The sequence below is a fragment of the Lithobates pipiens genome, unplaced genomic scaffold, assembly GCF_037356315.1.
Source record: "Lithobates pipiens isolate NorthernLeopardFrog02 unplaced genomic scaffold, aLitPip1_a1.2 Scaffold_8, whole genome shotgun sequence".
NCBI classification, from domain to species: domain Eukaryota; kingdom Metazoa; phylum Chordata; class Amphibia; order Anura; family Ranidae; genus Lithobates; species Lithobates pipiens.
The window spans coordinates 411,967,803-411,979,860 of record NW_027507903.1 but is presented as its reverse complement, the minus strand read 5'-3'; the positions used below and the strand labels follow the sequence as shown (position 1 = coordinate 411,979,860).

General features: G+C 41.2%; 1 protein-coding gene across 1 annotated transcript in view; it reads left to right on the top strand.

Annotated features, from left to right (window-relative positions):
* Positions 1 to 12,058, top strand: part of LOC143964428 (histidine--tRNA ligase, cytoplasmic-like) — a 192,483-nt gene that overhangs the window by 50,080 nt on the left and 130,345 nt on the right. The window lies entirely within an intron of this gene.

The window sequence follows — 12,058 nt, the reverse complement described above, 5'->3', positions numbered from 1 at the left end:
ATAGTTTATACTATGGCCACCATAAGGTTGCCTTAATCTGCCTTCAGCAGGCCATGTTTTCAGAGTTAAAGTAATGTTGTTTCCAGAAAATAGGTATACAAGACAAAAGATTACTTGCTGATTTCTGTGTGCCATTACATAGATCCTTTTGTTATTGTTTTCTGGCATTAACGACAGTATTTTAAAGTCTAGTCGGTCCTCCCACACATGACCTCCTCCATCTAAAGCACTTATACCTTTATACAAAAAACTTGTGTGTGTACCCCCTTGAATAGTAATAAAATAAATACAACCCCCTCAATGCAGAGCACTCTAATTGTCATCTTGGGGATGGGGATCTTGGGTGAAAGTTTTTTTTTGGAATTGGGCTTTAAATAATTTTGCCACTTGATGAATCTAGGGATAGGGGATCACTTTCATTAGACTTTGTCACTTTTCTTTGAATGAGAAGCATGACAGAGTCTCCTTAAGGGACACGTTCTTTAGCTGTCATCGGAAAGAAAATTTTGTTAGAGGAAGAGGGAGGCATCTTGCTGCTTTGTGAAGCTCTTTAAATGCACTTGATCTTTGCTCACTCCTCCAGTTAACTAGAGGCTCAAAGCATGCATATGTACAAGGATGCTTTCTTTGCAATAAGTACTTGCGCCTCTGAAGACAGCTGCTAACTCCTTTTTCAGTCAGTAGATGGTAAATTTGAATTGGCAGGTCTGTTTAAAGTTTCAAGAAAAGGTTATATTTGCGCTTCCCAAGCTACAGAAAAATATGATTTGTTAAATGTAAGTTGTACTTTAATAGCTATTTTAAATTGTAAAATTTAATGGAAAAACTCCAATACTCATGCTGTAGGAAGTTGTCAACATCCTAAAATGAATAAGAATGTAAATAAATATATTTATAAAATTCTCCCTCTCCCTCTCCCTCTCCCTCTCCCCTATTGACATGACATTTTCACCACATGTCAGTGACAACCCATGCAATCCATACATAGAGACTAAAATAAATAAATTCTTAAATGAAGTTATGTATAATAAAATAGAATGGCACAGGGAAAAAGTATTGAACACATGAAGAAAAGGAAGTGCAAAAAGGAATGGAAAGCCAAGACACCAGCTGAAATCAATCAGTAATTAGAAAACAATCCTGCCCCTTGTCAGTGCAAATTAATATCAGCTGGTTCAGTCTCCACTGATGGCCTATAAAAAGGTGTCTCATTACCAAGGAGTCTCACAAGAAACCTCTCATGATGAGTAAAAGCAAAGTGCTCTTTCTTTAACCAGTTCCCGACTGGCTCCTGCACATATACTTCGGCAGAATGGCACGGCTGGGCAAAGTAACGTACCAATACGTTACTTTGAATTCCCCGTCGTGCGCGCTTGCAGCCGGCGGCATGCACCTGCCGAGAGCTCCGTGGTCGCGGGTCCCATAGACTCGATCGCTGCGGGAATACCCGCGATCGTGTCACAGAGCTCAAGAATGGGGCGATGCCGATATAAACAGCATATCCCCGTTTCTGCCTAGTAACAGCACACTGATCGTCTGCTCCCTATCATCGGGAGCAGCGATCAGTGTGGTGTCACACACAGCCACGCCCCCATACAGTTAGAAACACGCCCCTGGGATCATTTAACCCCTACATTGCCACCTAGTGGTTAACCCCTTCACTGCCAGTGACATTTTTTAAGTAATCAATGCAATTTTTTAGCATTGATCGCTGTATTAATGCCAATGGTCCAAAAAATGTGTCAAAATTGTCTGATGTGTCCGCCATAATGTCAGTCACGATAAAAATCACTGATTGCCGCCATTACTAGTAAAAAACAAAATCAATAAAAATGCCATAAATCTATTCCCTATTTTGTAGACACTAAAACTTTTGCATAAACCAATCATACGCTTATTGCGATTTTTCTTTTTTTTTTCTTTTTTTTAAAAATATGTAGAAGAATACGTATCGGCCTAAACTGAGGGAAAAAAAAGTTTTTTTTATATATTTTTGGGGGATATTTATTCTAGTAAAAAATGTGTTTTTAAAAAAAATAAAAATAAATCTGCTCTTTTGTTTATAGCGCAAAAAATAAAAACCGCAGAGGTGATCAAATACCACCAAGTATAGGAGGTGTGGGGATGGAATAAGTTTATTAAGAAGTGTGGGGAAAAGTAAGGTGCAGGAAAGTAAGTATAATAGAGAAAAGGAAGTAAGATAGTTGGGGGAGAATTGGTAGATAGTTCCAGGGCAAAGTTCCTGCAGTATGACTTGGCTTAATCTCTAGATTAAGTCTTTCCAACAATTTTTAGTTATTCACACTTTAAGAAAGTCAAGTAGTAAGTGAAGGGGGTAGTAACTGCACAGTGTTGGGGGTAAGGAGATAAGGGGGTGGGACACGGGTGAATTTACACAAATTAAAGGTAATGGGTATAGTTTATGGTAGCATTATAGGTCAATTATCGAATCCTGGAGGTAAAAAAATGCTTAAACCATGGCCTCCATAAGGCTTCATAATTCGATAAATTGTCATGTAAGATTGCTTCGGTCTTTGCGTGGATCATGAACTGAGTTATTCTGTTCTTAAATGACAAAATACAGAGTGGGTAAGATTTCCATGCTTTCGCTATGGTCTGTTTGGCTGCTGTGGTTATGGAGAGCATAAGTTTAAACTGGAGGTGCAATAAAACATTTGGTTTATCATTTAGGAGTGTTGTGGCTGGATCAGGAAGCAAAGGTATATTAAACATAGTGGAAAGCATCTTAAACACCTCCAACCAAAAGGATTCAACTATTTTACATTCCCACCATATGTGCATGTGTGTTCCTAGTGCTGAACATCCTCGGAAGCATTGGGACGGGTATTGTGGAGAAAACGTGGAGATTCTGGCAGGGACTAGGTACCATCTAGTGAGAACTTTGTAATTAGTTTTGAGAGCGACAATATTAGGTGATGCTGATTTGGTATTATGCCATATTTGGGACCAGTTTATTTGTTCTGGTTGCAATTGAAGGTCTATTTCCCATTTTTTTTGGTATAAGTCAGTGGGGATGAAGAGTTTTATGTGAAAGTAGTTGAGTACATATGTCTGAGATGAGTCCTTTTCTATGAGGATCATTGTTGCAAGCTTTTTCAAATACGGTGAGATTAGGAAACGTTGAGTCTGAAGGTACATTAGTAGACCGGAAATTTTTGATTTGTAGGTACCTAAACATTTCTGAGTGCGGGATATTGCATGTTTCGCAGCGAGTTGGAAAGGGTGTGATAACCTGGGTTTTATAGAAATTATATGCCCTTGTTAATCCCGCTTTTGACTAAGCTAGGAAAGATGTTGGGGAAGACCAGGCCGGGTAGAATGATGGGTTATGTAAGAACGAGAGGAGAGGATTGTGTGAAGATTGGAGGCCAAATTGAGTTTTCAGTCTATCCCAGATTGAAAGGCTGTGCTTGGTAACTGGATTAGGAAGCTTCCAACGTTGTGATGGAGAAAGCCATAAAAGGTTTGCTGTAGAAAGAGAGGATCACAGTCAACTGATTCCAATGCCACCCATAGTGAAATTTCAGATGTAGCATGGTATTTAGTTAATTGTGACAGTTGTGCTGCATAATAGTATTTGGTAAAGTCTGGTACACCCAGACCCCCTCGTATTCTGAGGGAATACGGAGTAGGTTTAGATAATCGAGGTTTGGCATTGCCCCAAATGTATTGTAAAGTTTTCCGTTGTAAAATACGCAAGAAATGTGATGGGATAGAGATTGAAAGAACCCTGAATAGATATAACATTTTTGGAAGGATAGACATTTTTATCACTGCAATCCTACCCATCCATGACAGAGGTAAATTTGACCAGTTGGAGAAGAGTTTAGAGAGTTGTGATAGCATTGGCGGGTAGTTTGTAGCATATAGATCCATTGGGTTAGATGTAAAGTTGACTCCTAAGTAGGATATAGAAATTGGTGACCATGCAAATGGTAAGGAATGAATAAATTGGGTGTGAAGATCAGGAGGTAGTGCAATATTTAGGGCTTTTGATTTGTGTTGATTAAGTGAGAGGCCCGATATTCATTCAAATTTGAGAGGATATCCAGAAAAGTTGGTGCTGATATTATAGGGGATGTTAGAAATATAAGGACATCGTCCACAGACATGCATAATTTATGATGGTAGCCGCCAAGTTCTAGACCTTTAATGTTTGGGTCAGTTCTGATAAGTTGGGTTAAGGGTTCTATTGCTAAAGCAAAAAGAAGAGGGGAAAGGGGGCAACCTTGCCTAGTTCCTCTTTCTTTATTAAAAGAATCAGGTTTAAATCCTGCGTATGCAATATGTGCTTTCGGATTATGGTATAAGGTAGTGATCCATCTGAAGAAATGTGGACCAAATCCCCATCAGTTAGGAATAGAATTTAGATAAGGCCATGATAGGGTGTCAAATGCCTTTCATATGTCTAATGAAAGGAAACGTGTAGGAATACGGCGGGAACGTGCTGAATGAGCTAGAATTGTGGCTTGGCGGATATTGTCGCCTGCTTGTCTTGAGGAAATAAATCCAGTTTGATCCTTATGTATCAAAGAACCAATTATAGGATTGAGCCTGGAAGAGAGATTCTTGGCTAAAATTTTGATATCAATGTTAAGGATAGATATTGGTCTGTAATTAGTCCAAGAAGTGTTGCCTGTATTGGGCTTAAGGATCATGGAGATGGAGGCGGTGAGTGATTCCGTACGGAAATAGTGATCATTAAGAAGGTTAAAGGCATCAACCATGAGGGGTGACAATAGTGAAGTAAATCGTTTGTAGTAAGTGGCTGATAAACAGTCGACACCAGAGTGTTTGCATAGTTTAAGTGATTTAGTGGCAGTTTAAGGGATTTAGTGGCAGTTTGTATTTCTATCTCAGTAATAGGCTTCTCTAGTAAGTCTTGTTGAGTTTGAAAGAGTGAAGGAAGGTTCATCGTAGATAAGAGATTGTTTAGGTGTGATTGGTTTAACATTTTAGTAACTTTATATAGTTCTGTTAGTTTTTTGATTGAATTTGTTTAGGATTTTCAGCAGGTTGCTAGTATAGATATCTTTAGTGGTTTTAGGCAGATAGGTTTCGGGTGCAATTCGTCTTTCGTAGTGCTAAAGCCAGAAATGTAGTTGGCTTGGTAGCTTACATGTAAAAGGTATGTTTAGTTTTGCGTAAAGCTTTCTCAGCTGATTCTGTTAAAAACGGTCAAGTTCTATGCGTGATTTATCATAATTTAGTTTATTATGTGGGGATGGTGAAGCTTGAAAAGTTCAGAAGCTTTGTAAAATGCTTCCTCTAGGCGTTCATGAAGTTGTTTTTGCTTATGTATATGAGATGCTTGACTAATACAGACCCCTCTAACATAGGGTTTGAAAGCTTCCCATCGAGTTAAATGATCTGTATCAGAGGCCTTGTTGTGAGTAAGATAGTCTTTTATGGCTTCCTCCAAGTTTAATCTAAATGTAGAATTCGCTAAGAGCCTGTCATTTATGCACCGTGTTTTATGATTGGGTTTTGGAATCCATGAGGAGAGAGTTGTTATGACTGGGTTATGGTCTGACCAAGTACAAGGTGTAATATTGGAGTTCAGAATGAATGCGGAGGTGCTAACTCGAACAAAAAGATGATCTGTACGGGAAAATTGTTTGAGGATGAGAGTAATGTGCATACTGTCTTCTTGCAGGATTATTTTCTCGCCAGGTATCAAGTAGTGAGTGTTGTTTCAGTAGTCTCTGATAGGAAAGTTTAGGTGTGGTATGAGGGGTTGGGGATTTGTCAAGGAATGGGTATATTGTTTGATTTGAGTCTCCTCCAATAATAAGAGTGCCTTGTTTATGCAAATCACTCACTGAAAAAAAGTGAGAGAGGAATAGTTGTGGATTTTTATTAGGAGCGTAATAGAAGACTATAGTAACTTAACTATCTAATAACAATCCAGATAAGATTAGGTATCTCCCTTCAGGGTCTTTGAGCTCTTTGGTGAGGGTGAATGGTGTCCTGCGATGGAAAGCTATTAGACCTCCCCTTTGTTTCTAATATTGGCCGATGCTGTATAAACTTGTGGGTATTTATGGCTGAAATATTTTGGTGTGGACTGTGGGATAAAATGTGTCTCTTTGTAGGCACACCACATGTGCCAATTGTTTGGAGAAAAAATTAAAGGCTTTATTACGCTTTGGAGGAGAGTTGAGTATATTCAAGGAAGACACTATTGAAGATGGGTATTTCTCTGGTGCAGAAGTGTTCGGGAATGTAGATTTACTCTATGGAACAGAAGTATGAAAGACGTTCAGTCAGGGTTTTGCAGTATTGATGTACACTAGTATAAAATGTGTTAGAGAGACAAAAAAAAGGAAAAAAATAAAACATTTTGAAAAAAAAAAAAGGGTGCTGCTAAGTGGAGCTAATATCTAAGAGGTGGTGATAAATCACCAACCAATAGATGTTCCAAAGAGCGTCCAATCAATATTGGGCACTCAAGGAAAAAAAAAGGAGGTGCAGTGAACTGTCTCCAGGACTACGACAGCCTGCTGATATTGTATTAGATATCATTGAACTGATAAGTCAAAAGATGTCAATTAAACTTGAGAAGGAAAAAAAAATTGTTAATATCTATAGGATATTTAAGGTTAAAATAATTCCAAACACAATTGGTTAAATTAACCTTAGCAAATCATGTAAATTAACTATTCAGAAGAGAAAAAGAAAATTTAAAGAGGTTAGCTAGTAGACCTATTTAACATCTACCCTGTTTCCTCAAAAATAAGACCTAGCGTGATTGTCGGTGATGGCTGCAATATAAGCCCTACCCTGAAAAAAAGACCTAGAAGGACTTTAACTAGGGCTTATTTGGGGGTAGGGCTTATATTGCAGCCATCACCGACAATCGCGCTAAGTCTTATTTCCGGGGAAACAGGGTAACATCTAAGGATGTATGCAAACTATTTGATTTAAAATATTATGACGTCTAGGATGCAGCTGCAGGCTATATCCCTTTGGAACTGGTTAGAGATCAGCTAAAGATAGATCCATGGGAGTAGGTCTAATGAAAGCAACTGATCCTAGCAATATCATAACGGATATAACATTTTAAAAAGAATTTGTATCCTATTGGTTTAACGGGTAACATTGAATACTACATTGTATTACTACAAAGGTATAACGTGGTATGATTTAGAGCGAGTATTGTATCGATGGTAAGAAAAAAAAGAAGTGAATAACTAGGTATCACCCATTTAGGGTTCAGCTGTTTGTAATATCTTTTTCAGTAGGAGATGACAAAGTAAAGCGTCCTCTTTTGTGAGTGGAGCCTGAGTTGCTAGAGGGTCCTGAAGATCTTGGAGCTGTGGGTCAAGTAAAGATGACAGTCGACGTTTGGATCCATCTGTAGTTGTAGTTGGAGTGGACAGGCCAGGGGTCTTTAATTACATTGAGAATATCTTCCATTGATTTGCATTTGTATAGAGTACCTTTGTATGAAAAACGAAGAGAAAAAGGAAAGCCCCAGCGCTATGATATGTGGTGGTATTGAAGAAATTGCAGATGTGGTTTCATTTCCCTGCGCTTGAGAAGTTTAATTTGAGACAGATCTTGGAAGATTTGATATCTGTGCCCTTGAAAAAATCAAGGAGTCTTTGTTTCTTGCTGCCTCCATAAGTTGCTCTTTGGTATGAAAGTAATGCATTTTCAGTATAACATCTCTAGGTGGTCCATCTACTTTGCGTGAAGTTAGGGCTCTGTGTATTCTGTCCATTTCTAGACGTTCGATCGGTATGGATGGGACAAGTTCTTGGAAGATTGATGTTAGTTGATTGTAAATCTTCAATTTCCTCAGGGATACCACGTAGGTTAGATCTTCTGGGTCTGTTCTCAAAGTCTTCAAGGCGGGTTTGAAGAATAGTGTAATCTTCTTTAAGGGACTCCAATTGTTCTATGTGAACTGAGGTAGTGATATCAAATTCATCCACCCTTTGTTCTAGGATTGAAGTGCGGCGGCCCACTTCACAAATTTCACATGTCAACCTGTCTGTAATGGCATCTGAGGTGTTCTGTAATTTCTGTGTATTTGTTCCTATTATAAATAATTGAAACACGTGGTGCTAAACCAAGTAACTGTTACACCACTAAATATTATACTACAAAATGCATCAGATATAGCTCAAAAAAATTAGATACATAAAAAAATAAAAAATAAAAAAATGATTAATAGTAAATAAACATTAAATAAAAATAAATAGCCCAGTGAATAAGTGGTTCACACTATACATTTAAACACTCCTCAGGGAGTATTGCAGAGCATATGCAGTGTTCATACAATGTTGCAAAAGTCCGTGAGTCTCCAAAACATATTTCACTTTAACAAGCAATATTGATCAGTGTTTTTTTCTCTCAAACTGCCTTTCCTTCACCACCCCGCTGTGAAATGTGATTCCTCTCCCCCTTGTGTGAATTAACTCACTGACTAAATCGGCCTCACACTCAACGTGTTTGGCAGAAAAGCGCTTTCCAAACCCTTTGTGTGGGATGTGGATGATAGGCATACAATCCTTCACTTCAGCGGGAGAAAAGCTGACCCAATTGACACTTTCATAGACAGTGCTCTCATGAAATAGAAAAAAGGAAATGCTCCCATAGCGTGATACCGTAAAAAAACTTTTAATCACACATAAGAAGATCCTCTTAAGTTACACTCACATTTAAAAACTTGTAACAACGTCAAATAAGTCAAGCCACAGCACACTTTAACACAGCTGATTGCCAAAGCATTGGTGATTTTTAGCGGACCCATGGTATGCGAGACACACTCTTTAAATCTCTCACCGCTCCTTGGCCTCGCCAGCACCTTGGTGAAGATAGACGTGAGCCGTCCGATGGTTCCTCTCACTCTGTTACCAAGTAGACACGCCCCCTTGTGTTCTGTAATGCCTTGTGTAAGACCCTTTCAAATTGAGCCAGTAGGTCAGGACCAATAGTGGAGTTTTGTGGAATAAGAGGGGTCATTCATGAGGTAAAATCAGGCTCACTGCGCTGTGCTGAAGAGGGAGATCCATAGTGTTTCTGTGAGGCAGGCTGTGAGGAGCAGTAAGAGGATGTTGCCACCATTCTAACTGTGGTTTTAGTCAGCGAGTCCTATGACTTGCCTAAGTTTAGTTTTTTGCCTGCTGTAAATAGTTCCAAAATATGCCCACTTACTCTGGGGATAGATTATTTACTATCCTGTGTCTTTTCAGTCCGGTTTGACTCCGTGAAAGGGGCTGTCGAGTCCCGGTCGGTACGGAGCTCTAAGCTGACATGTGCTGACAAAGTGCTCTTTCGAGACCTTCGCAACCTTATTGTTGCATACTGATGGCATTGGTTACAGAAGGATTTCTAAATATCTGAATGTTCCAGTGAGTATTGCTGGGGCCATAATCCGGAAGTTTAAAGAACATCATTTCACCATACACCGGCCACAACCAGATGCTCCTTGCAAGATTTCTGATAAAGAAGTGAAAAGATTTGTCCAAGATCCAGGGACCACTTGAATTAGCAGGTACAATTGTTTCAAAGCAAACAATAACTAATGCACTCAATCGCCATGGCCCACGTTCACCACACAAGACTCCATTGCTGAAGAAAAAGCATGTTGAAGCTCATTTAAAGTTTGCTGCGTAACATCTAGACAAGCCTGTTAAATACTGGGAGAATATAGTCTTGTCAGATGAGGCCAAAATAGAGCTGTTTGGATTCCATATTACGCACCATGTTTGGAGGTTAATGGCACTGCATATCACCCCAAAAACACCATACCAACAGTGAATTTTGGAGGTGGGAGCATCATGGTGTGGGTCTGTTTTTCAGCAAACTTCATATTATTGAAGGAAGGATGAATTGAAAAATGTACCAAGGCATTCTTTAAAAAATTCTGCTTCCATCTACCAGGATGATAAAGAGGGTGGACATTTCAGCAAGACAATGATCCCAAACACAAAGCTAAGAAGATGTCAGGTCACCTTGAGGCGAGGTGACAGGTGCATGCCGTAGGGATCAGGAGTGCACCGTAAGGTTGTGGACCCTACGGCTGACTGCTGCAGACGGGGAACAGATCCCACTGGGGTTAGAGCGTAAGATTCCCTGGGGCGCGGAGTCTAAGAGCCAGCAGGTGTTCACCAGCGCCTCCAGTGGTGAGGATGGACTTGGCTGCAACTGGCTCCAGGTCACGACCCCCAGGGTCCCCCAGCTCACACCCACAGTAGGCAACAGGAGGATAGGGATGGTGAGGGACAAAGCCAAGGTCGGGCCACAAGCAGACAAGAATAGTTGGCTACACGCCAAAAGGTCAGGATCACAGGCAAACAGGGATAGTCAAGACACGCCAAAGTCGGTAACGGAAAACAGAAGCAGAGCACACGACAGGAAGCTAACACACAGAGGAATACACAATGGTTGATCAGCCCTGATGGCCTGCAGTGCACAGGTTAATATAGGGCTCCCTGATAGGGCCTAGGGTGGAGCCATGCTTAGAGGAGAGGTTATAAAAACCACCAGGTGGAAGTGGCTGGGCTCTTAGGCTGAAGACATGAGGGGAGGTAAGCAAACACAGGAAGATCACTGCATAACCATGACAGTACCCTCCCTCTTACGAGGCCTCCCCCTCCCCCGCCTGGGTCCAGCCTTAAAGGGAAACTCCCAGATGGAACCTCCTTAACAGACAGGGAGCAAAGACCTCAGATGCAGTGATCCAAGACCTCTCCTCAGGACCCAACCCTTTACAAAGTACGAGGTATTGAAGATTGCCTTTACGGAGCCGGGAATCCAAAACTTGACTAACCTCGTATTTTAGATTATCCTCAGAGACCAAAACAGAGGTAGGGAGAGGACTTGAGGACAAAAGGCTTTTTAGGAATGGGTAAGGGCATGAGAAGATAAGGAGTCTGAGCAGGGACCCCCACACCCTTAAAGATGAGCTGAGCATCCATAACAGGACCACCAGACTGGGCAGAGGTCAGTGGATCCCTGAGGTCATGTTGGTTAGAAAGTGACATGTCACAAGAGTCAAGCTGGGTAGCTGTAACACAAACAGAATGCAGAGAACCCTGAGAAAAAGATTGAAAACCCCTCCTGGCCGAATGAGGTATTCTATCCAAAGGATGGATTGAGCCTCTTAAACGGGTTTGAACGGACATAGTAGCAGTAGGGTGAGGCCGGGTCACAGAAGGTCCTGAACAAGAAGCAGGAAGCTCATTGGACATGGGCTGGACTGGCATAACTGGTGCAGGGGTCGACTGAGTAGTATTGTCAGGTGTAGCGACCATCTCAATCGCATCACAGAGCATAGCAACTGTGGAACTTGCAGACAAGTTAGTCTGGCTGTGCGTCCAAGGGAAATTGGGGACAGGCAAAGGTAAATGGTTATGCGAACTGGAGTGAATGATCGACTCGGGTTCATAGGTGGGCCCCTCATCCAGAGTACCACAAGACCTAGAGAGTGCATCAGTCCGACTATTGCAGGACGCATCCCAGAGATCGCTATATACAGCGGGAAGAGCAGAAGATACTGGGATGGTGGTAACAGGAAATTTCTCCTTTTGGGGTACCCTTGAGTAGGCAGGAAGAGGAACAGGAGGAACCCCAAGCCAGGACCTGACTGGCAGACCAGTCAACGTGTGGAGAATGGAGTCGTAACCAAATAAGACCTAATATGATAGGAGATGAAGCCTTAGGTAAGACAAGGAAGGATATCCACTCCTGGTGGAGTGTCCCTACTGACATCTTAACAGGAAAAGTCTGGAAGCGGATAGGGCCCCCTGGGAGAACAGTGCCATCAATTGCCAAGACCACCAATGGCGTTGTAAGGGGCAAAAGGGTAAGTCTCATTGAGGATGCAGTTTGCCAATCCATGAAATTGGCAGCGGCTCCGGAATCCAGATGTGCTGAGACCGAACGAGAGGAAGCACCGACATGAAGCAACACGGAAAGGAGAAGACAAGAAGGTGAAGGTGATATTTCAGGGTCTAATACTCCACTTTCCAGATGTATTAGCCCTGAGCGGTTTTCCGGACGAAGAGAACAAGTATCACGGAAA